The sequence below is a fragment of the Dipodomys spectabilis genome, unplaced genomic scaffold (genome assembly GCF_019054845.1).
Source record: "Dipodomys spectabilis isolate Male_0828 unplaced genomic scaffold, ASM1905484v1 ptg000203l, whole genome shotgun sequence".
NCBI lineage: Eukaryota > Metazoa > Chordata > Mammalia > Rodentia > Heteromyidae > Dipodomys > Dipodomys spectabilis.
Window position 1 is genome coordinate 1587015 of NW_024870880.1, and position 25602 is coordinate 1612616.

Below are 25602 nucleotides of genomic sequence, written 5' to 3' on the forward strand. Positions count from 1 at the left end.
GAGTCTAATGTGTATCTTGCACTGAATTAGGCAGGAAGATATCCAATATCATATGGGATTAAAAAAAAATGGTAGTAAAAAGATATTCCCTTGAGAAAGATATAGGAGGCTGACAGAAGTATGGAGAAATTCAGATAATTTTGAAGGATTTAGAAATGCAAGCTCAAGTATGTCTCTTTAAGTGAAAGGGCAAAAGAAGGGCAAGAGAAGAAAATAACTGAAAGCAGATCATTTTCCCAACTTAGAGTATAAAAAGACATAACCTATAACTTTCAAGTTAAAGAGAGACAAATATAATACGTCCCACTTAATTTAGATACATGCAAAATATTTACTTGGCTTTTTCCCACTTTAATGCTCCAAAATAAATGAAGACTTACAATAAACGTTATGTGATTGTCGTTACTTCAACCTGAACACTAATTGTGATGAGCCCTCTTTTTCTCAGTATGCTCTTGGAAAATACTCCCTAAATTGATGATGTTGTGACTGATTAGAGAGTCAGCGTAACAGGTTTCTACTTGTATGATAATACCAGAATAGTTTAATGCAGTTTTTTTCTCAAGGTATCCAATTATATTGTCTGACGCTGTACTTTGAACAGACCCTCACACCTGAGCACATTATTTGAAATTGTACATCTGCATTTCCTTGGCACATTCTATTTTGTGCCTTTGTTTTTTTGCATGTTCCTTTTGATTGATCTATTTCCATTTCATCTGTACAAACTGCTAAGAACATTGTTCAGCTACCACTTCTTGTTTGCAAACACCCAGTCTATTTATGAAGGTATTTGTCCATGTTAACCAATAGGGTAGTACTCACTTTCTGAGGAGAAAAGTTCCACATATAACTCTATGCCAACATTAGAAGATGTAGAATTTAAGGCATTTTGAGACAGTGATATTTGAATTGAAAGGCTTCTTGAAGACATTTTCTTGGAGCTCATTAGTTCTTCTAAGGTCAGGATAAAAACATTTGTTCCCAACATTTAAAATAAAAAGGATCTATTTAATTCATGGATCTAGAATTTTATGGATTCACATTCATATCTCAAAATTTCATCAATATGACTTACATCTCCACCAGTTCACCAAAACACTTTTCTTATTGAACTTGTCTATGTCCTTTTAGTTTTCAAATCCAAATAGCATATTTCCTTCAATGTCTGTAACAGTTTTTACCTTTTCTTCCTGCAAATTCTTTCTTTTCTTTTCTTCTGTAAATCTGTTTTTATTACTTTCTTGTTTCCTTATCTCTTTCTTCCAATCTTGTCCACACTGGTGCTCACTTTGCTACACTTATGACATAACTTTTCTTTTCTTCTTCCCTTTAATAATGTCCCCAATTTTATCATTCTTTTTCATATTCATGGTCATGGATATTTTGATGATATCTAAACAGATCAATCTTTGCATCTGTTTAATATAAACTTTAGAACTATCAGAGAGTTTTTTCCTCTAAATCCATCATTTTCACCTGTAATGCTTATCACCAAGAATATCACTAACACATTTGCCTGGCCATAGATGTAGAACCCTTTAGATTACTTCTTACCCTTCTACTCCCACCCATTATATAAGATGAACAATCAAGGTTTTCTCAGTTTTTGTTACTAATTTGATTTCTTTTTTTTGTTGTTGGTCGTGGGGCTGGAACTCTGGGCCCGTGTGCTGTCCATGTGCTCTTCAGCTCAAGGCATCCACTCTACCTCTTGAGCTACAGTACCACTTTCGGGTTTTCTAGTGGTTTTCTTTTTACTTTCCTAGCGAGTCCATTAAACTTCCCCCTTGAATTTGGTTGTCATGAATACCCAACTTCTATGTTAATGAGGACAAACTCTAATGTAAAACTTTGTCTCCAAAAAACCAGCCCAAGAAGCTGTGATCACAAATATTTGGCTATACTTTTTTTCTTTTTCTGTTTTTTTTTACCTTGAAAGTACTCCACCACTTTTTGGTTCAATCGTTTCTAACCTCAAAGATATATTTTGGTAACAAGATGCTTAGAGGTAACCAAAGTATACTCCACTTTTGATCTTTTCTCTTAAGTCTCTCCTTAGATACAATATCAGGATAAGTGAAGTTATTCTTTGCAAAATTATTTCACTTGAGTATTTTTCTCTTGGTCTTACATTTGTTCAACAAGATGTATCGAGGAGAATAGAGTTAAATCATCCATACCTTGGATGATAGTGTCTGTTACAAAGGACAATGCTTCTATGTCCTACTTCTATGTCCTCCTCTTAGCTCTTTCCTGATTTCCAATTAATCACAGCTTCTTGCTTTCAGGTTTAGTGAAGCTAAAGGACTATAAGGCCCCCCTCATTGCTCCATCTTCATGGTTTCTCATTTAAAACTCTTTTAAGTTGCCTCATTCGGATGTGGAATTTATTTTTATGTCTTCATTCAATCTGTTGTGCATCGTAGTGAGCCAAATAGGCTCTGTAAAATCACTTTAGGTAGCTAAAATATTAAGAGAAACTATATCAAAAAGTTTTGACCTCTCTCCACTGTTGAAGCCAATATGCTTAGCTCAGGCTTCTAAAAAGAGTTTTCTTACATTTTTCATTTCCTCAATTCTTTTCTGATCCCAAAATTTTTTGGCTTATTTAATAAGAGAAGAGTTCACTATCTCATCTTAATAAGGATATTATTTTTTGTGAGCCACTTAGAAATGTGAAATCATTGGTTTGAATTATCCTATCAGATTTTTTTTCTGTGTTTCAGTGCTTCATGTGCAAAGACATTGTGGAAAGAATTACAAACAGAAAAATGTAAACCCAATACGTTCTTTCATTGTGCAGGGCACTTTCTCTCTAAATATTTTGACTCAAAATATCTTTTTCAGAGAATCACAGTGGGGTAATTAAAGTCAATTCACAAATTTTGATGTCTTTTTTTTTTTTTTTTTAAAGAACTTTGAATTTAAATTCCACTACAACCTTGTTTCACAAACTGAAAGTATATTTCCTGTGTAAGGACATTCTCAAGGGAACCTACAGGATTTCTAGCAAGTTTTCTGAGGTTTATTGGTTTGTTTGTTTAATGAGCCATCTTCACCCACATTGCTCTCTCTCCACTAAGTTTCCATGGATTTCTTTGCCTGAAAGCCTCTTTTCCCAGGCAATTTTAAATTTTCTTAATAGGCTAAGTTGTTAAAAAAGTTGAAGAATTAAAATTTACCTGTCGTAATTGTAAAACTCTTTTGAAATTCCTTTATCAGAATCGCGAATTCACCAATGCTAATTCCATCTTTACCATCAGAAACAGTTAACGTTGTTTTCATGATATAGTGTCCATGCAACGATTCTTTTCCAGTGGCTTTGTTATGCATATATATTACCATATAAGCTGATGCAGAGCAAAATGAACTCCAAGATATGGAAACAGAGGCTTTTATTTTGCGGTTGCTGTTTTTAATGTAGTATGTGATTTCTATTTTGTTTTGGGTTTTCTCCCTATGGTTTATCCCCCTGATTTTGGTACCCTATATTTTGTGTATACATTTACCTTAATTAGGGAATGGAAGAGGAAAAACAAAATGGTGAGAAAAAAGACAAAGGGCAAACCAATGGAATAGCAATGCTCACAAGACAATATACGGGAAATGTACATAACAACTTGTGAGAGGTGTTGAGGAGAAGGAAAAGTGTGAGAAAAATGAGGCAGGAGGTAACAAGTATGAAAAGTTATATATTACGTACTTTACAATTACTGACTGTATCATTGCAAGATAATGTTAAAGCATGCATAGATGCCTCACCAGCAGTCATTCAAGGAATAGCATATGCTGCAGCAATGAAAGGAGAACCATTCAGTGCTTATGTACAAAAATTACATAAGACACGACCTCAGGCCCAAAATGGGGTGTGTTTCTCATGTGGCCAGTCAGGACACATGAGTAATGATTGTCAACAAAAACAAAATATACCTAGTAACAATAAAAAGTGTAAAGCGCCTGGACTTTTTCCACGATGAAAGAAAGGCAATAATTAGAAAAATGAGTGTAGATCAAAATATCATAAGGATAGAATTCTCCTAACAGCAGAAGAAAAGGAGACAAAAAACAAGAAGAGAGGTGCTCCCTCAGCCCCGTACATGAAAGAGGGGAAACACCTCTGTTACACAAAAATCCCCTAAGGGATCAGTTCCATTAAATCCCTTGTCTCCTCCATTTACAGTATGGGATTTGCCAAAGCTACTCCAGGAAGTGCAGGGTTAGATCTGGCAGCAAAAAGAGATTACATTATCTCTATCATGTATGGTGTTCAGCTAATAGACATTCAAGTTTATGGTCCTGTAATTGAATGAACTGTGGGCTTGATAATTGCTAGAAGCTCAAATTATAACAAAACTTTGAGGTATTTCCGGGAGTAGTTGATGCAGATTATCAAAAGGAAATTAAAGTAACGGTAAGGTCTTTAAAAGAAATATGCAAATACATATGGATCAAAGATTAGCTCAAATCTTAATTTTAAATTATGTCCATCTTCCAAATCAAATCCTAAAACAAGATCGAGGTACAGGAGGTTTCAGTTCCACAGAAACTGTGACCTGGGTACAATCTATTTCTAAGGATCGACCCATGAAAACTATAAAAGTGGATAGAAAGCCTATTAAAGGTCTCTTGGACACAGGGGCAGACCCAACATGTATTGCAGGAAAAGACTGGCCCTCATCCTGTCAAATTATGAAGACAGAATCTACATTAATGGGATTGGGTATGGCTAGCAATGTTGCTCAAAGTTCAAAAATTTTAAAGTAGGAGTGTGAAAATCTACCTTATATTATATCTTCTTTGCCCTTACATTATGGGGCAGAGACATTTTGCAAAACATGGAACTAAAATTAGTTACTGCAGATTCCTTTAGTGTACAAAATTTTTCATCGGGGCCACTGATGAGAAGTTTGCTGATGCAATATCATGGAAAAATGATCAGCCTGTGTGGGTTGATCAGTGGTCCCTAACTCAAGAGAAGATACATGCTGTAGAACAATTGGTAAATGAGCAATTACAGAAAGGACATTTAGAGGAATCCAATAGCCCTTGGAATGCTCCAATTTTTGTAATTAAAAAGAAATCTGGATAATGGAGGTTGTTACAAGACCTCAGAGCCATTAATAACACCATGTATTTCATGGGGGATCTTAAGCCAAGACTTTCATCTCCTGTGGCTGTTCCTAAAGGACATTATATAATAATCATTTATTTTCAGGATTTTTTTTTACAATAAAATTGAATCCTAATGATTTTCAAAGATTTGCATTTCGTGTGCCCTCATGTAATTTGAAAAGGCCCTGGCAGAGATATCAATGGAAAGCCTTGCCACAAGGCATGAAAAATTCTCCTGCATTGTGTCAAGAATTTGTGGATAAAGCTTTACAAAAAACTAGGGAAGAGTTTTCTAATGCTTATATTATTCATTATATGGACGATATTTTAATAGCTGCTGAAAGTAAACATTTAACAGAACAAATTTGAACAATTAACCATTGAGCAATTAACCAACTTTGGTTTGCTTATTGTTCCACATAAAATTCAACATAATAAACCTTTAAATTATTTAGGAAAAATAATACATCATGTCACAAAAATGAGTATTAGGCTAGTTAAATTAAAAACATTAAATGGTTTTCAAAAATTTCTAGGAAACATAAATTGGGTTAGACCCTACTTGAAAATTACCACAGGAGAATAACACCCATTGTTTGAAGCCCTAAAAGAGGATTCTAATCCTAAATCTAAGAGGCAAGTCACTCCAATAATGTTAGAAAAAATTTCATTGGTGGCAGAAAAGTTACAAGCAAAAGTGGTCCAATTGGACTATAATAAAGACTGGGATTTCATAATATTAAAGACATCTTATACAAGATGTTTATGGCAAGATGGAGTCCTGGAATGGCTTCACTTGCCTCACAGTCATACAAGTATGATAGCTTCTTATGTATATTTGTGCAGCCAACTCATTGTCAAGGCAAGGAGTAGGTCCCGAGAGTTACTTGAGAAAGAAATGAATAATATAATTATACCTTATAATAAAAAACAATTAAAAATATTATTACAGAATGATGAGAATTGGGGATTAGCATTATTAAATTATACAGGACAAATAAAATTTCATGTTCCTCAACATCCTTTATTAAATCTTGTGGAAGAGGTAAAAACCATTTTTCCATTAGTGGTAACAACACCTTTAGAAGGAGCTCTAACAGTTTTTACTGATGGGTTCTCAAATGGAACTTCGGTGGTATACATTCCAGACCACTTCCCTATTATTAAAGAGCATCTGACATTTCAGAGCAACAGACGGAAATTATTGCTGTAATTTTAGCTTTAACCATATTTCCCCAGCAGCATAACATTTACACAGACTCTAAGCATGTGGTTAACTTATTTCCCGCCATAGAGACAGCTCTTTTATCAGGACAATCAAAAATTATAGACTTGTTACAACAGTTACAAAAATTAATTCAACTTAGAAAAGAAAAAGTATTTATTGAACACATAAGAGACATACAAATTTACCAGGTCCTCTTTCATTTGAAAATATGATGCCTGAATTATTAATAGAGAAACCATCATGCTTTATTTGTAATTAATCACCTTAATACTAATGAACAAAATCTTACACTTATGCAAAAACATTGGAGCGATATTGGATTTAAAGTTCAGCCAAAAGTTAAAAGGAAAAATTTGCTCACAGGCACCTGGAAAGGGCCTGATGTATTAATCACCTCGGGAAGAGGGTATACATGTGTGTTTCCACAGGATGCAGTGTCACCCATCTGGAATCTCAACCGACTCATGTGCCCTTACAAAATAAGAGAAACCCAGGAGGAATAAAAACCAGAAGAAGCAAATGAAGAAAGCAATGCAAAAGCTCAAAAGTCTTCACCTTTCTCCTCAACAGGCCAAGACAACAAAAGAAGCCCAACCACCAACCTGGGAACAAATTAAGAAGCTCAGCCATTCTGCAGAGGAGATTGTTGTTACTACAGGAAAGACTATCACTGTTGAAAATACGTTTCTTGCTATGCTTGCCATTATTGCTGTGCAGGCAGTGTCTGTTTCAGGAGAACAATACTGGGCATAAGTTCCTAATCCTCCTCTTCTACATCCCGTGGGATGGGGGGGTGATGAGGATATTATACAAGTAATGACAAATAATAGCGACCTGCTAGGGGGTTTGGAGGACTATTCTAATTCTCATATGTCTTATATTTCCAGTCATTTCCCGGATGGTCTTTAGATTTATCTCTTCTGTGCACCGAGACATTCATGAGCTTCAATTAAAAAATAAAAAAGGAAGAAATACCATGACACCTCCTGCTGAATCTGCGTGAGAGATCACGCCAGACAAAGCATAAGCTTCATGGAAGCATGCTTGCAGGAAGGGGGTGTTGGTTCAAAGCTTCCTATACACTTGGCTGCACCTTTATTGCCTCTACCTTTATTCTAACTATATTCTTCTTGGCTGTACATTTGTTGCCTTTATTCTCGTTTTGGCTATTTTTTCTATTGATCCACGAACCGGCATGTGAAGCCACTTCCCCTCCTGCCTGGCCTTGCTCCTCTCTGCTCTTTTTCTCTACCTCCACTCCTTTCGCAGGCCGCCTCACATCCTCTGCGCATGTGCACCTGCCCCGGGGAGACCCTGGCCAATGTTGCCTCCACAGTGAGGCCCCCGGACCCTGCCTCCTCCTCCCCTCTGCCCAGTCCCCACTTCCCCTTGGCTCGGCCCCCTACCTTTGCCCAAAAGATCAGCTATGACTGGGCCCTAAGGCTTCCAGGCCATGGGAATTACAACCTCACCTCAGCTCAGCACTCCCCGCTAACCCTAGCACTTGCTCAGGGGATCGAATCGCCCCTCAGCCCCACCACTAGAGGAGACTCTCCTTCAAGCCTCTCCACTCCACATATCAAGAACGTGCACAGTGACCCAGTGAGAGAGAGACAGAGAGAGAGACTGAGAGACTGAGAGACTGAGAGACTGAGAGAGATTGTTGGGGAAACTACCTCTCAAGGACTCAGAACATAGCACCCTTTAGGATGACTCAGCACACGGCATACTTCAAAGAACAGCACAAAGCACACTGAGTAAAAGACTCAGCACAATGTGCCCTTTGAAGGACTTAGCATATAGTAGCCTTTGGGATGACTCAGCACACAGCACCCTTTGAAGGAGGGAGTCCATAGTATGCCGTGTATAGGACTCAGTGCATGGCATGCTTTGAAAAACTCAGCACGTAGCACTCTTTCCCAGGACTCAGCACATAGCACCCTGTGTTAAGACTCCATATACACCACCCTTTGAAGGGCTGAGTATGTAGCACCCTGTGTAAAACACTGAGTGCACAGCACCCTCTGAAAAATTCAGCACATAGCACAGTTTTGAAGGACTCAGCACATACCACCTTGTGGAAGAACTCAGTACACAGCACTATTTGAAAGACAGTACAGAGCACACTGTCTACAGGACTCAGCAGACAGCACTCACCTCATCCCTCTCTTCTCAAGGATGCAGCACATTGCACCCATTGGGATAACTCAGCACACAGCCCTCTTTGAAGCGCTCAGCAAAAGTACCCTGTGTAAAGGACTGGGCCCACAGCACACAATGAAAAACTACCTGTCCCTCCCTTCTCAAGGCGTCAGCACATAGCACCACTTGGGATGAATTAGCACACTGCACTTTCATAGGACACAGCATAAAGTACATTGTATAATGGACTCAGCACCCAGCACCCTTTGAAAAACCCAGCACATCCCACTCTTCTCAAGGACTCAGAACATAGCACCCTTTGGGATGACTCAGCAAAAAGCATGGTTTTTGAAGACTCAGAAAAAACACGCTATGTGGGAAGGACCCAGAAAACAGTACCCTGTGAAGGACTCAGCACATACCTGTATGTCACAAGTTCAACTGTCATTAGAACTAGGGTGCTTTCTTCAGTATCACTATTTTTCAGAAACACTTCACAAATCCTACTAGTGCACATTTAGCTAATGTGTGTTTTATGGGGAAGGTCAGCTGGGGGTCTTGAACTCAAAGCTTGGGGCCCATGTCCCTGAGCGCTTTGTTTCAATGCTAGAGCTCTACCAATTTGATTCACAGCTCCAATTTTGGTTTGTTTTTTTAGGTTGTTCTTTGACAGGTATTATGGTGATCAGGAAGGCCAAGTTGGAGTGTCCATGGGCAAAGGCTCTTAGCTGGGCCTGGAGCTGACTTCTCACTTCTTGTGTCCCTGGGAGCAGGGCCTCCTGGAGCTCTCTTGGCCTAGGGTGGAACAGATCTGCTCTGGAGGGTGAGTGAAAGTCAGGTTGGCCCCGGTCATTTCCCCAAATTGAACTCTAGGGGAGGATAGTCCCCCACGATGGCACAGGGACACATGTTCCACGCCTGGCCACGAGGAGGCAGGAGTTGTCCACTAAAGGGATTGTATTTACTCTTGTTTCCCTGGGGCCCCCATCATGCTTTGAAGCCACCTTGGACAGGAAAGTCCTTGAGACTTACCTAAAATTAACCATCGAAAAGCAACTGGGGCTGTGGCTCAAGTGGCAGAGCTCTAGCCTTGAGCAAGAAAACTCAGGGATAGAGTCTAGGCCCTGAGTACACACACACACACACACACACACACACACACACACACACACACACACACACGACATGCGTGGAAAATCAAAGATTTCTGCACTGCAATCTTTGGGTATTCTCTACCTTTTCCCCACTGAGTCTGGTGGCTGTTGGCTTAGGTCTTTGATGCATCTAACACCACCTGGCATCTTTAATTTTGGGGAACAGAATGGCTAGAAGGTCAGCCTTCCCCCATCCCAGCTCCTTGATTGGGTCAAGGTCTATCCAGCCCCTTTGGGTCTTCTATTACAGACTCTCCAATACGCCTTCAAAAGGTATCAAATGCTGGGCACTGGTGGCTCATGCCTGTCATCCGAGCTACTCTGGAAGCTGAGCTCTGGAAGATCATGGTTCAAAGCTAGCCTGGGCAGGAAAGTGTGTGAGAGTCTTATCATCGATGAACCATCTGAAAACAAGAAGTGGCCCTGTGGCTCAAGTGGTAGAGTGCTAGCCATGAGAGAAAGAGCTCAGGGACAGTGACCAGGACCTGAGTTCAAGCCCCAGGACTGGAACAACAAATCTTTATGGAGGCTTGTTTTCCCTTTGAAAACAATTTATTCTTTGTGATAAGCATAACATGGCCCTCTTCCCTGGCCACCAATAGGCCATTAGATGTCCCTTGAATATGGGCCACCTCCTGGCAGCCTTTGCCCTACCCGACCCGCAGTTGACTCTTCCCATGACCCAGCAGATGGAGGCCTGAGAGAAGGCCCCCTGGCCACCTACTTACGGTGGCTGCTGAGGCTTTGGAGAGTCATTATGTCACATAGTCATCATCTGCATCAGTCTACAGAAGAAAGGGAGGGAGCGCTCCTCACCTGAGCCCTTGAGCTGTGGGTGGCTCTGGATGTGGGACAGCTGCAGCAGGATGTGCTTTGTGGGGGAATCCTCTATGGGGTTGGGAACCTCGATCTCTCCTCTGGCAGTTTCCACACTGTGTTGAAGTGGCAATTCTTCAAAACCTTTCTGCTCCTCCCTCATTTCTCCCACCCTGGAGCCTAAAGGCATTCAAAGCGGCGGCAGTGACAGGAGGCTCAGCTTGTGCTGGCATCTGGAGCCCATTGTCCATGTCTTCCCCTGTGAGGAGTGACAGTGGCTCCCGCGGCTCTCTCCTCTTCTCCATATTCTCTTAGGACAGCAGGTACACATGCTCAGGTTTCTTCTGACACAGCTCAGCCAGAATGAACATCTGCTCTTTACATGCCACGAGGGACTCCTCAACAGTGAGATGTGTGCCGACAGCTGGCTGCATCTATGTTGAAGATCACCCGCTGGACTATGGAAGTCCATCTCATCAGGCAGGTCATGGACAAAGTAGATTTTTTTTTCGGATGCCCACGTGTCCTGCTTCCCATCTCCACACAGGCTGTGCTGCCAGCTCATGGGATGGAGGGCCTGTGGCTCGATCTTTCTCTGGCACTGAGCTGCCAGGTCAACCGGGTGCCCACAGTGGGCCTGCCACTCTTACTGCAGGCGTTTCCCCCTGTGGATTTCAGCCACTAAGAGTGCTCACACATCCACGTCCATCTCGGTTTGGGGAAAGTCTCCATCCTCTGCAATGGTCATGTGTAGGGGGGGAGTCGACTTCTCACCTTTTGCTTCTCCAGGTTTTTCGACATCCCCTTCCCCAGGGAAAGCCAGGAAGCTCAGCTGGGCCTACAGCCGCTCTTCCTGTGGTCTGATTGCTTTCACGCACTTGAGAGTGTCCTGCCACTTTGGGGGCACCACCTAGTCTCCCCAGTTGGTTGGGCCATGCACTTGCTTCAGCTGCTCCAGGAGTTGGGTCTGCCTCTCTAGGTGCTGATGCAGGGCCTCCTTCTTGGAGCTCAGCTGCTAATTGTAGGGGATGTGCCACTCACAGGTGGCTCTGAGCTCCTGTAGCTAGGCCAGGGACTGCTCCTGCTGGTCCTGAGATGCTTGGCTTTCTTTCTATCTCAGCCACTTCTTTCTATTCCTCTACCTTCTCCTCTGTGTGGACCAGCTGTTCCCACAGGTGTTTCTTCACCTGCTGCTCTGGGTCCAGGATGCTGGCGAGCTCCTCCTTCTCACCGCTCACCCTGTGGAGAGCATCCCACAGCAGTGCCAGCTGCTCCTCCAGCTGTCCATCACACACATATGCGCATCATGGGGTCTCAGGGATCTCCTGCCAATCTTTGGCCTTCTCCTCCAGTCTCCACCATTGCTCCTGCTGCTCCGGGTTCTGGAGATAGAGCCTCTGGTTTTCCTGGACCTGGATGTGAAGTTATTCCTCCCGGTTTTGCAACTCCATCTGCGTGCAGTAGGCGTGGGCCTGCAACTGCCACTAGGCCTGAGAAGGGCCATGGTTCCTCCATCCTGTTCTCTAGGCTGAACACCTGCCTTGCCCCTTGCTCCTTCTCCTCTGTCAGTTGGTTCACCTGCTGGGTCAGCTGCCGGGTCTCCGCTTTCCACGTGGACCTCTCAATGCTCAGGTCTTCTGTGAAGGTGTCTCTCTCTAGATTCACTGTGCTCACTAGTCAGCTCACATTGTCCAGTAGTCTCTTCAGTAACTCATGCCCCACCAGTGCTTGTTGGAACTTGCAGATTCCTTTCTTCCTGTTGTCCAGAGCACTTACAGCTTCTCCTATAACTTTGAGTTCACTTGCTCCAGGTCATCGAAGCCTCTGGCCTTTTCCTTGAGCAGAAGGGTCACATCATGCAGCTGTTCAAAGAACATTTCAGTCTCATTCTGTGATCAGTGACCACAGAAGCCGACATCTCCAGCTCTGCCATTCACTGATCTGCGGCCTGCAGGCAGCTGGTCAGATCTTCGTGCTCCCTTTCTGTGTCATCGGCCGCCTGCTGCAGGCGGGATTGTAAATTGCTTTCTGCCGAAACCAACCTCTGTATGGGTGCCTTGTTTATCTCTAGCTCTATTTTAGGTGCTGCATGCACCTGAGCTATCTTCTCCCTCTCTTTCTCCCGTTGATCCTGAAGGTCTGTCTTTTCCTGCTTCAGTGATTGGATCTTGGCATAGAGTGCCTGGTTTCTTCTTTTCTGGGGTCCAGGGTGGGCACCAAGTGTCGGTAGCACCTCTGTAGATCCTTGGTGGTATCAGGACCATTGACACTCTGAAACCTCGTGGCTGTTACTGTGTCCAAAAGCACAGGAAGCCCGTGGTGGGCATCACCTTTGGCCAGACCCTCCATTGAATCACGCTCCCCTGTGGTGTGTGTCTTGAGGATCCTTCCCTTTTTCATGTTCTTTGTTTTCTTGAATGTTACAGGTCTGTCAGGAGGATTCTTCTACTGGTGTTCTGGCTGCAGTTTCATGCCTGTAGCTTTCTCATGGAGTCTTATTGTTTCAGACATCTGAGCACTGAGATGGGAAAGATGGGCTGGCCACGTTCCCAGGCTCTGGGAATTCCTCTCTTCTTCCACTCACTGATTAGGACATCAATTTCGTACTCTACTCCAAAGTCACTTGGAGTCTCTTGCTCACCACTTAGCCAACTCTACCTTCCTAAACTACTGATAGTGGTGTCAACCAACAGAGGGAATCCCGGTGCTTCTGGGCAGCATGGAATATGGGTGTGGCTGCCATTCTTATATCCCATTGGTCAGAAAGATCCATGAAAGGAGGTGTGACCAGAATACTGTGATGCAGGCAGAATGGGCGAAGTCAAGATGAGAGCAGCCACTTTCCCAGGAAACTGTCCAATCCAGTTGGGGACAAGAAGGTGACCTGCTTTAGCTGGATGGCTGCACAGATTGTTCTGTATGTCTGTTTTGCCAGTCCTGGACCTTTAACTCATGATCTGGGCACAGTCCGTGAGTTGCTTTTGCTCAAGGCTAGCCCTCAACCTCTGGAGCCACATGGCTCTACTTCTGGCTTTGTTGGCACTGAAGTTGGACAGGGGTCTCAAGGACGTTCTTGCCAAAGGTAACTTTGACCATGATCCTCCTATCACAGACTTGTAAGTATTAAGGAGGACTGCTGAGAGCCACGGGTGCCTGCCTAATCATTGGTCTTGCTGATGTTCTTGGACAGAACTGTGAGTTCCCTATCCTGGAGATTAAATGGTGGAAGGTAGAGCCCACAGTTTGAATCCTGTTCCTGCCACCTCCAAATGGCAGGAGATCCTAAGAAACTCATTCTTATCCACATGAATACCCATGGAATGTGATATATGTCAAGATTGAATGGGCACTTCTTGAACGACTCTAGGATAAAATTATACACAATTATATCCTAGGACTCTGATCGATTTTAACTAACACTTTATGAAACTACTGCTTGAGTCACAGTGCTACTTCCGGGTTTCTACTGAGGTTTATTGGAGATAAGATTCTCACAGACTTTCCTGCCTCGGCTGGTTTTCAATTGCGATCTTCAGATCTCAGCCTCCTGTGTAGCTTGTATTAGAGTTGTGAGCCACCGGCGCCCGGCTTTGCCACTTTTTTATGTGCATATTTTTCCCACTTGCAAGGCTTGGAGATCTAGGATCCCAGGATCAGCTGTGGCTCCAGTGGCTGCACACCAGCCTAGGATGATGGAAGCTGAGGCAGAGTTGCCATGACCTGAGTTCAAGAACTTGCTTCGCAAAAAAAAAAGAAAAAAAGCTCCCTGGCTTGCAATTCATGCTGTTTTTCTCTACCAGGCTTTGGATTTGAACTCAGGGTCTGGGTAACTCTGTAGCACTGTGGACGAATGGGAAGCTCACCATGCTTGAAGACAAGAAAGTCCCGCCTGGTCCCTAGGCCTGAATTCAAGCCCCAGCCCTGGAAAACATACTATTTATATTCATTGTAAAGATAGAATTTGTATTTACCTATAGATGTTCAGTCCATATCCTGTTTGTTGTGGTTATTGACTGTATTTTTGTTTATTCAATTATTTACCGTTTATTGACTCTGATGATATGCATTCCATTTATTATTCTGATGACATCCCATCACATAGTATTCAAATTTTTAGACATGTTGTCCATCATGTCTGACACCCAGGACTCTTAGAGAAAAGGAAAACAGGTGTCACACTTGGCTTCTTATTCTACAATCCAAGATCTGAACTCAGGGCCTAGCAGACCCAATTCATGAATGAATGTGTCAACATGGCAACCTCTAGCCAAAGAAGCTGCCAGGCATTTCCCAGACCCTGAGATTGAGCCACAGGGGTGGACAAACTAACAATACATGGATTGGCAGGTGGCAGTATACAAATAAATATATATTTGTATAGAGTGCTAGAGACATCTACTTAGGATTCAATGACATCAACTACATGCCTAACAATCTTAGTTATTTATTATGCTGCTATTGAAGGAATAGTATTGTTTTCATGCTTAATAAACCATTCATTAAGATCAATCAGCATCCTGGGATCATTGCATCCCATTTTAGATTAGACCGATGCCCGCAGAAACTTATTCAATCATGAGTTTCCAAACATTCCATCGTTATTCCCGTGCATAGGAACAAGTCTCTTGGGAAGTCTCCCCACTGATAGGTGTCAGGACCAGGATTCAATATCAGGGCCTTCGATGACATATGGGCCTGTGGTTTCCGCGATAGCCTGCTAGCCTTGGCCAATGCAAAGTGAAGTAAACTTGTAGCCTTGTCATTCAGACCCAGGTTGGTCACCATGCAAAGGAATAAAATGTAAAAAATCCATCCCGCGGCTATTTTTCAGTGAGGGTTTTTTTTTTCTCCTGCAAGGCTTCAGGGCCTAGGATCACAGGATTGGCTATGTGCCCATGGCAGCTCACCAGCCTAAAGTGATCGAAGCTGAGGTAGAGTTGTCATGAACTGAGTTCAAATCGCTTGGTTGGAAAAAACATACAATAAAATAAAAAATAATAAACCACCCTAGTTCAGAATTCACACCATTTTTTTCTGCCACAGCTGGGATTCCAACTCAGATCTGGGTAACACTATAGCACTGTGGATGAAGGGGAAGATCACTGTCCTTGAAGACTACAAGGTCAGGTCTGCTCCCAGGGCCTGAATTGAAGCCCTCGCACTGGCAAAAATCATATGCCCACCTATTTCAAACATAGGATTTCTATTTAAATACATGTGTGGAATGCATCATGTGTTCAATGTAGTTATTCTTTTTATTGTGTCTTAGTCAAGGATGCATTTTGTATTTTATTGATTATGATGACAGATATAACTGTGCTGGCAGGGATGAGAACTAATTCCCATGTCTATAGCATTGCTTACGCCTTCTCCATCCTAGATGAGACCCAGAATTTTCACAAGGCAGGAAAACAAGTGGACATATTGGATTCTCACATCTGCATTCCTCTTTTGGCAGTTGTTGGGGTTGGAACTTAGATCTTAGCAAACCCAACAGGAGAAAGGGTCAAGGTGAGGATACCAGGCTGAGAGCTATAAAGGAACTAAGCTGTTCCCAGGACCTGAGAATGAGCCCCGGGAGTCGGAGGGGGAGAGCACAATACTCATCCATTCATAAGCTGAAGGTAGTCAGCATATTTGTATACAGTAGGAGAGATGGCGACCTATGATGGAATCCAATATACCCCATGACTCCCGATTCGTGGATCTTTCTGATGCCTCCATTTCATGACTGTGATGATTATGGTCAAGCTTCATCAACTCTTCATTGAAAATAATCGATACACAATGAGTCTTGCCTATCATTTCCTACGTGCATCCTGCAGAAAATACTCATTCAAAGATGAGATTGATCGAATTCCACGACCCTTCCAAGTGCTGGAAAAGAGTATCTCAGGATCTCCCGCCATTCCCTCAATGGAGGGGGGATGACCTGGATACGACCTTGAGGTCTTTGATACCCCGTTGCCCTTGGGCTTCTGCGAGAGCCAGCAGACCTTCAGTCACTACAGGTCACCTTCACTCTGCAGGCCGCAGAGTTCGGACCCAGCACGGTCACCATGCCAAGGAAAATGAACATAAAAGCGCCAGGTGGAACTTCCTGCCACTTTTTTTTCCCCTTCGCGGCATTTTTTCCCCCTGCAGTCCTTGGGGTTCTAGGATCTGATGATGGGTTTTAGGTCCAGAGGCTGAAGACTAAGATGATCAGAACTGAAGCAGAGTTGCCACGACTTGAGTTCAACCTCTGAATCTGTTAAAAAAAAAAATTATGAAGGAAGCACCCTAGCTCCGAATACGTGCCATTTTACTTCTAGAGCTGAGATTTGAACTCAGGTCTGGGTAACTCTATTGCACTGTGGGAGAAGGGGAAGATCACCGTCCTTGAAGACTACATGTTCAGGCCTGCTCCCAGTGCCTGAATTGAAGCCCAACACTGGAAAAATCATATGCGCCCCTATTTTACACATAGGATCTCTATTTACATACATATGTGGAATTCATCATGCTTTCAGTTTTGTTATTTATTTTATTGCGTCTTATTCAGACATGCATTTTGTATTTTATTGAGTATGATGATAGATATAAATGTGCTGACATGCATGACAACCTATTCCTATGTCTATAGAGTTGCCTATGCCTTGTCCATCCTAGATGAGACCCAGGACTTTCACAGGACTGGAAAGCAGGTGAGATGATGTACTGCTCACATCAGGATTCATGTTTTGACAGTGTTGTGATTTGAACTCAGAACCTAGCAGCCCAATTGGTGAAAGGGTCAAGGTGAGGACACTGGCCTGTGAGCCACTGAGGAGAAGACCATTTCCAGGACCTGACATTGAGCACCAGTGAGGGCCAGGATGGGCATAAATTCATAATTTAAACATAGGATCTCTATTGATATACATGTGTGGACAGCATCTTGCATTCGGTGCACTTCTCCTTAATTTGTGTCTAATTCATGGAGGTATTGTGTATTTTACTGAGTATAATGCCAGGTATAGCTGTGCTGACATGGATGTCAACCTGTTCCCATGGCTATAGAGTTGCCTATATAGCATGTTCCATTCTTTGCTGAAAAGCAGGACTTTCACAGCACAGGAAAAGAGGAGGATCACTTGGCTTCTCACATCACTATTCATCTTCTGACAATGCTGGGATTTGAACTGAAGTCTTTGCAAACCCAAGTGATGAATGGGTCATGGTGAGTACACCAGCCTGTGAGCCAATAAAGGGTTAGGTCCATTCCGGGACCTGAGATCGAGCGCTGCCCGGGCTTGCTTTGAATCCTGATCCTCAGATCTCAGCCTCCCGAGTAGATAGGATTACAGGCATGAGCCACTGGCGCCCAGCACTAATATGATTTCTATGAACTCCTTTTTATGCGCCTGACACAAGTCTATTTCATGTACTCATCACTGGTCACCTAGTCTTAAACAACTTTTTACAAAGTATGTTTTTCCCCATAGTGTTTTCATATTGGTCCTCTCCATCAACAAATTACTGTTCCTTGTAAGTGTGCAGAGGGAAGAGCTCAGACACAAATTCTAGTATCATTATTTACTCACTACATTGACTGTTGGCCTTACATTTGTCATCTGTAAATGGATGTAATCTATCAGAAATATTGAAGAATACATTTGTTTACTCCTAGAGCAAGAAAAAAGAAAAGTGAAGAGTCCTTACATTTTCCACCTTAGCTTACAAATAAGGAAAGAGTCAAATTCACTTTGTTGGTATAAAGTCACAAATTGCTTCATGCAGAAATAAAAATAAAGTTTACCTCCTGGCTCTAAGAGTTGTGTCCTTTTAAGGCAACTAGAGATATGTAAGTGGTATTATGTAAATTGGGTCATGTGTCTACATTTGTATTGAAGAACATACTCAACCTATCATTGGAAAACATTGGTTATTGAATAGTATCTATATGAGAATGTAACTTGAACTAATGACACTAAGTTGAAAACTAATCTTAGTCCATCAAAATTTTCTTATTGCTTTATGTGCTGCCAAGTGTTCTTCATAAATTTATACATAGATTTTCTTCAGTGAACTGGATAGAAACTAAAACTGACTAAGGATTTCTGCCTAATGAGTGAAGCATGCTTGAGGCATGTGTTAGCTTCTAGGGATATATAATTAAGCTACTGGCTATGTGGGTGGTGAAAGGCTTTCTCCTAAGTTCCCAAGGCTTGAACAAACAATATCATTTGATAACAAAGCACTCAGCTTATTATATTTTATCTATGTGGGATAATAAACATGTGACAATAAACGATTTTATTTATAAGAAAACAATACCACCAAGAAAAGTGAGTATACATTAGCAGACTGCAAGAATAACATTAGGGATTTACTGTCTCACCTGATTATGTGATTGTTATTTCTTGATATTGAAACTCTCCTCTTGTTATTCTTATTGTATGCAATCCAACACTGTTTATTATTATGTATTCAATGTGGGAAATCTAAATTCAAAGGTGTCTAAAAATTTTTCTTTTTCAATCATAAAATTGACATTATCAAGATCACTCTGGTCATCATCATCTTCAACAAAATTATTATTAGCATCATAATTGCTAATTATTGAAAGTCTGGTATGTGTCTATGATTTTGTATTATTTGTATTTTGATTAATAATTTTGATATTACCACTGTGCATGCATCCGTGTTAAATTTTTGAATAAATAGACAAAAAAACTAAACCATAACAGGTAGCTTTACTATGTGATTATAACAAATTATTGAACAGATTTTTTAATCATTGCACATTTCTAACCAGTATGAATTACTTTCCTCTCTCCCTGTCATTACACACAAATATTTAAGGGTTTGAACAGAATTTTTTCAAGTAATATACTATAAATATTACTACTACATAATGTGTACATCTAAAATTACCTTGAAAATAATATATTCTAATTTCTATTGAAATATTAGTCATTTTACTCTAGGAAACTTTTGGAAATATAGACTGTATCTTTGAAATGAAAAGGGTAAAAAAATAGTAGCATAAAAGTTTTAGAGTGAGTGTATATATTCAGAAATATATATGAGTGTGTGTATAAATTTTATGTGCAGAAAGTCATACATTTTTAGAGGAAATTTGTCGACATACATATATATATATATATATATATATATATAAATTTATGTATAGAATTATGTGCATTATAGTGAAACAAACATCTTAAAACATAATTTAAAAAAATCATCAAACCAAGTGCCGGTAACTCATGCCTATAATTCTAGCTCCTCTGGTGGCTGAGATCTAACAATTATTTTCACATCTAGCCCAAACAGAAAAGTACATGTTAGATTCTTATTCTCCAATTAATTATTCAAAAACAGAAATTAGCCCTGTGCTTCTAGTTGCGCAGTGCTGGCCTTGAGCACAAAAAAAGCTTAGGGACAATGCGCAGGACTTGTAAACAACAACAACAACATGTCTCACATTAATTTCACAAAAGCATTTTTTAACTGCTGTGAACATTTCTTAGAAACATGAATATATGCCCTTGGAAATTCTTATGTAAAAAGTATAGAATATTTATGTCTATGTTAAAGACATGACGATTTAGATTGTTTAAAATATTTAGCTAATGATTAGGAATTAAGTATAATGATAGGTAATAATTGGGACTGGTCTTTTATTCTGTTTTATGATAGTGATAAAATGATAACTGTAATGATTATATAAAATTACTCTTGCTTGGTATTTGAATTATAATGAGTGATAAACATTTTTTGGAGTTTTTTTAATTGTGAAAATACTGTACCAAGGGGTTACGATTACATGGGCAAGGTAATGAGTACATTTCTTTTCAAGCATTGTTGCCTCCTCCTTTGTTTTCCTCTTCCCATCCTTTTCACCTCCCCCCCATACTGATCCCCATTCCCTCCCTCCCCATTCCCACGCCAAAGTTGTAAAGTTCGTTTTTCAACATAACAAAAAATAACTCCAGTTTTCACTGCCTTTGATGTTGGTATAATTTGTAAAGAGTTAGGGAAAAAACAAATCGTTTCAATAGGAATACAGGTGGAGCCATTGCAACAATGAAATGTATAAGTCCTTATGTTGAAAAATGAACTTTACAACTTTGGTGGGGGGGAGAGGTTTGGATAAGGGGAGTCTGAGAAATGATGGGATGTGGAAACAAAGGTGGAGGCAACAATGCTTGATAAGAAATGTGCTCATTATCTTGTCCATGTAATTGTAAACCAAATGTACTGCATTTTCACAATAAAAAAAAATACCTCTCAATCCTATCTCTCAACATCACCGGATTTAACTCTCCAATTAAGAGACATAGATTGTCTAGTTGGATTAAAAAGCAAAATCATTCTTTCTGCTGCCTTCAGGAGTCACATCTTGCCCATAAAAACAAACACATTTTGAAAGTGAAAGACTGGAACAAAATCTACCAAGTAAATGACCCCCATAAACAGGTGGGAGTTGCAATCCTAATATCAGATAAAATAGACTTCAAATTAAAATTTGTAAGAAGAGAAAAAGAAGGTCGCTACATACTAATTAGGGGATCGCTCCTTCAGGAAAATATTACAATTCTAAATATATATTTACCAAACAACGGAGCACGCAAATTTATCCAAGAAACACTAATTTCCCTCCAAGCTTACGTGGATCCAAGCACATTAATTGTTGGGGACTCTAACACACCATTATCCCCACTAGATAGATCAACTCGGCAAAAACTCAATAAACTGCAGATCTAAACAACTGCAAGGATCAACAAGATTTAATGGACATCTAACGAATATTTCACCCAGCAGTATCAGAATACACCTTTGTCTCAGCAGCATATAGAACATTTTCAAAAACTGACCACATTTTAGGTCACAAAACAAAAGTCCAAATTCAGAAACATTGAAGTTATACCTTGCATTCTCTCAGACCACAGGAAATAAAATTAGAATTAAATGCCAAAAGCCACCAACGAAAGTCCTGTAACACATGGATGCTGAACAACACACTGTTGAATCACGAGTAAGTCATTTAAGATATTAGAAAGGAAATAAAAATATTCATGATATTCAACAAAAACGAGCACACAAATTACCAGTTCCTCTGGGACACAGAAAAGTCAGTACTCAGAGGCAAGTAGGAGATATATGAAACCAACAATTTAATGAGACATCTGCCTTGAAAAAGAGCAGCACGATAAACACCAACCCAGTAGATGGAAAGAAATAATTAAAATTAAATAAGAATTAAATGAATTAGATTCCAAACAAACATAGAAAGAATCAACAAAACCAAGAGTTGGTTCTTCAAAAACATTAACAAAATTGACAGACCCTTAACAAATCTTATCAGAAAAAGAAAACTCACCCAAATAAATAAACTCAGAGATGAGAATGGAAACATCACCAGAGAAACAACCAACATTATGAACATTATAAGGGAATATTTCTCAAAACTATGCTAATAAGTTTGAGAACTTGGCAAAAATGGACCTTTTCATAGCAAATATCGACATGCAGCTAATACTAAACCAAGATGAGTTAAACCATTTTAACAGGAACATATCAAGCATTAAGATAGAAACAGCAATAAGAGAAGTCCTATCTAAAAAAAGCCCAAGACCAGACAGATTTATATCAGAATTCTACATGGCCTTCAACGCAGAGCTCACACCAATACTACTCCAACTCTTCAATGAAATTGAAAGTTCACTACAGAACTTATTCAATGAGGCCATCAAAACCCTCATCCCCAAACCAGGCAGGGACTCATCAAAAAAGAGAAGTTTAAACACATTTCTTTGATGAACCTTGATGCAAAACTTCTCAAAAATATGTTGGTCAATTGACTTCAACAATTCATCCAAAAAATAATACACCACGATCAAACAAGATTCATTTCAAGGATGCAAAGTTGGGTCAATATACGCAAATCAATTAATAAAATACATAGCAACAACAAGAGCAAGGATAAGAACCACATGGTTATCTCAATTGTTTGAGAAAAAGCATATGACAACATCCAACAATCCCTTTATGATGATGAAGGCTCTGGAAAAATTAGGAATCCAGGGAACATTCCTCAATAGAATAAAGGCTGTATATGACAAACATACAGCCAGCATTATACTTAATGGTGAAAAACTAAAGCCATTTCCTCTTAAATCAAGAAGGGGACAATGGATTGCTGGGTCATAGGGAAGCTCTATGTGGAGTCTTTTGAGGAACCTCCATACTACTTTCCAAAGTGGTTGAACAAATTTACACTCCCACCAACAATGCAGTAAGGTTCCCTTCTGTCCACATCCCCTCCAGCATCTGTTGTTATTAGAGTTCTTGATTTTAGCCATTCTAACTGGAGTGAGGTGGTATCTCAATGTTATTTTGATTTGCATTTTGTTATGGGTAGGGAGGTTGAGCATTTCTTAATGTATCTATTGGGCATCCTTCTTTCCTCTTCAGAGAAGTTTCTCTTTAAGTCTTTAGCCACTTATTTATTGGGCAGTTGTTTCTTTGAAGATTTTTTGATTTCCAGGTATATTTTAGACATGAGACCCTTGTCCATTGTATGGTTAGTGAAGATCTCCCAATCCTTGGGCTTTCTATTGATCTTGCTAGGTTCATCCTTTGCCATGCAGAAACTCTGCAATTTCATGCAATCCCATTTGTCCAACCTTTCTTTGATTTGTTGTGTTTCTGGGTCTCTATTCAGAAAATTTCGGCCTGTGCTGAGGAGACTTATAGTTCCTCCAATTCCATCCTGTAATATTTTCAAAGTGTCTGCATTGACTCCAGGTCTTTGATCCATTTGGAGTTGACTCTTTTGTAGAGTGATATATAAGGATGTAGCTTCAGTTTTCTACAAGTGATTAACCAATTTTGCCAGCACCATTTACTGAAGAGGCTGTCTTTCTTCCATTCTAATTTTTAGCTCCATTATCGTAGATTAGATGGCTATTGGTCTTTAGGTGCATTTTTGGATTTTCAATTATATTCCATTGGTCCTGAAGTTTGTTCTTGTGTCTGTATCAAGCTGTTTTGATTAGAAATATGTTGTAGTAGAGTTTGAAATTTTGTATGGATATTCCTCCAGCACTTTTCTTTCTGTTTTTTATCATTTTTTCTATTAGGGGTCTTTTATTGTTCTGTATGAATTTTTAGATTGCCTCTTCTACTTCCTTGAAGAATGAGGTTGGGATATCGATAGGTAGCGCATTGAATTTGTAGATAGCCTTGGCAAGTATTGCCATTTTCACGATGTGGATCCTTCCAATCCAGGAGCATGGGAGGTTTTTCCACTTTTTAAGTAGTGTTTTGATTTTCTTTTTCAGGTTTTTAAAGTTTTCATCAACCTGGCACTGGTGGCTCATGCCTGTAATCCTAGCTACTCAGGAGGCTGAGATCTGAGGATCATGGTTCAAAGCTAGGGAAATTAAGTCCATGAGACTCTAATCTCCAATAAAACACTAGAAAACCGGAAGTGGTGCTGTGCCTCAAGTGATAGAGAGCTCGCCTTGAGTTGAAGAGCTGAGGGACAGCACCCAGGCCCAGAGTTCAAAACCCATGACTGACAAAAAACAATAAAGTTTCCATCATAAAGGTCCTTCATTTTTTATTAATTCCTAGGTGTTTTATTTTGGGGTGGCTATTATAGATGGAATTGTTTTCCTGGTTTCAGCCACATTTTTCTCATTGTTGGATTAGAGAAAAGCCATTGTCTTTGAGGGTTAATTTTATAACCAGCAAATTTGCCAAAGTTTTGAATCACTATGAGTAATTTGGGAGTGGATTCATGGGATTCTTTAAAAACAAGATCATGTCATCTACAAAGAGGACGAGTTTTACTTAATCTTTCCCTATTTGGATCCATTTTATGTTTGCACCTTGTCTTATCGTTGTAGCTTGGCATTCTAATACTAAATTGAAAGAAACTGGAGAGAGTGGACATCCTGGTCCCCTTCCTTTTTATTATTGTGAAAATACTTTACAGAGGAGTTTCGATTACCTGGGCAAGATAATGAATACATTTCTTATCAAGCATTGTAATCTCCTCCTTTGTTTCCCCTTCCCATCCCTTTCCATCTTCCTCCCACCCCTACCCAATCCCCCCCCCACACCAAAGTTGTAAAGTTCGTTTTCGACATAACGACTTGTAAGTTTCGTTGTTGCAATGGGTCCACCTGTATCCCTATTTAAACGATTTGTTTTTCCCCTTCCCCTCTACAAATTATACCAACATCAAACACAGTGAAAGCAGGGGTTATACTCTGTGGGAGGGACATACAAAGCAACAAAGAAATAACTTTACAATTTCGTTAGAAACAATCACATGAAGGAAAAAAAAACATTTGAATACATATCTTAGGGTTCATTTCCCTAACATCAAATTATCTGACCTTTTCAGCTTGACTCAGACATATACTAGATACTGCTAATAAGGGAAACCATGAGACGTATGTTTCTTTGGACCTGGCTTACTTCACTTAATATAATTTTTTCCAAGCCTTTCCATTTCCTAACAAATGGGGCAATGCCATTCTTTCTGATGGAGGCATAGAATTCAATTGTGTATATATAACACATTTTCTTGATCCATTCATCTACTGAGGGCCATCTGGGTTGGTTCATTATCTTAGCTATAGTAAATAATGTTACAATAAACATAGTTGTGCTGGTAGCTTTAGTGTGGTCTTGTTTGTGAACATTTGTGTAAGTGCCGCACAGGCCAAAATTTTCTTAATAGCGACCCAGAAACATGACAAATCAAAGAAAGGTTGGACAAATGGGATTGCATGAAATTGCAGATCTTCTGCATAGCAAAGGTCATAGTTAGCAAGATCAATAGAAAGCCCACGGATTGGGAGAAGATCTTCACTAGCCATAAAATGGACAAGGGTCTCATATCTAATATATAACTGGAACTCAAAAAAATAAATCCCTTAACAACAAATCTTCACACAAACCACTGCCCAATAAATAAGTGGCTAAAGACTTAAAGAGAAACTTCTCTGAAGAGGAAAGAAGGATGGCCAGTAGACACATGAAGGAATGGTTAACCTCCCTAGCTATAAAATAAATGCAAATCAAAACAACATTCAGATTCCACCTCACCCCTGTTAGTATGGCTAATATCAAGAACTCTAACAACAGATTCTGGATGGTATG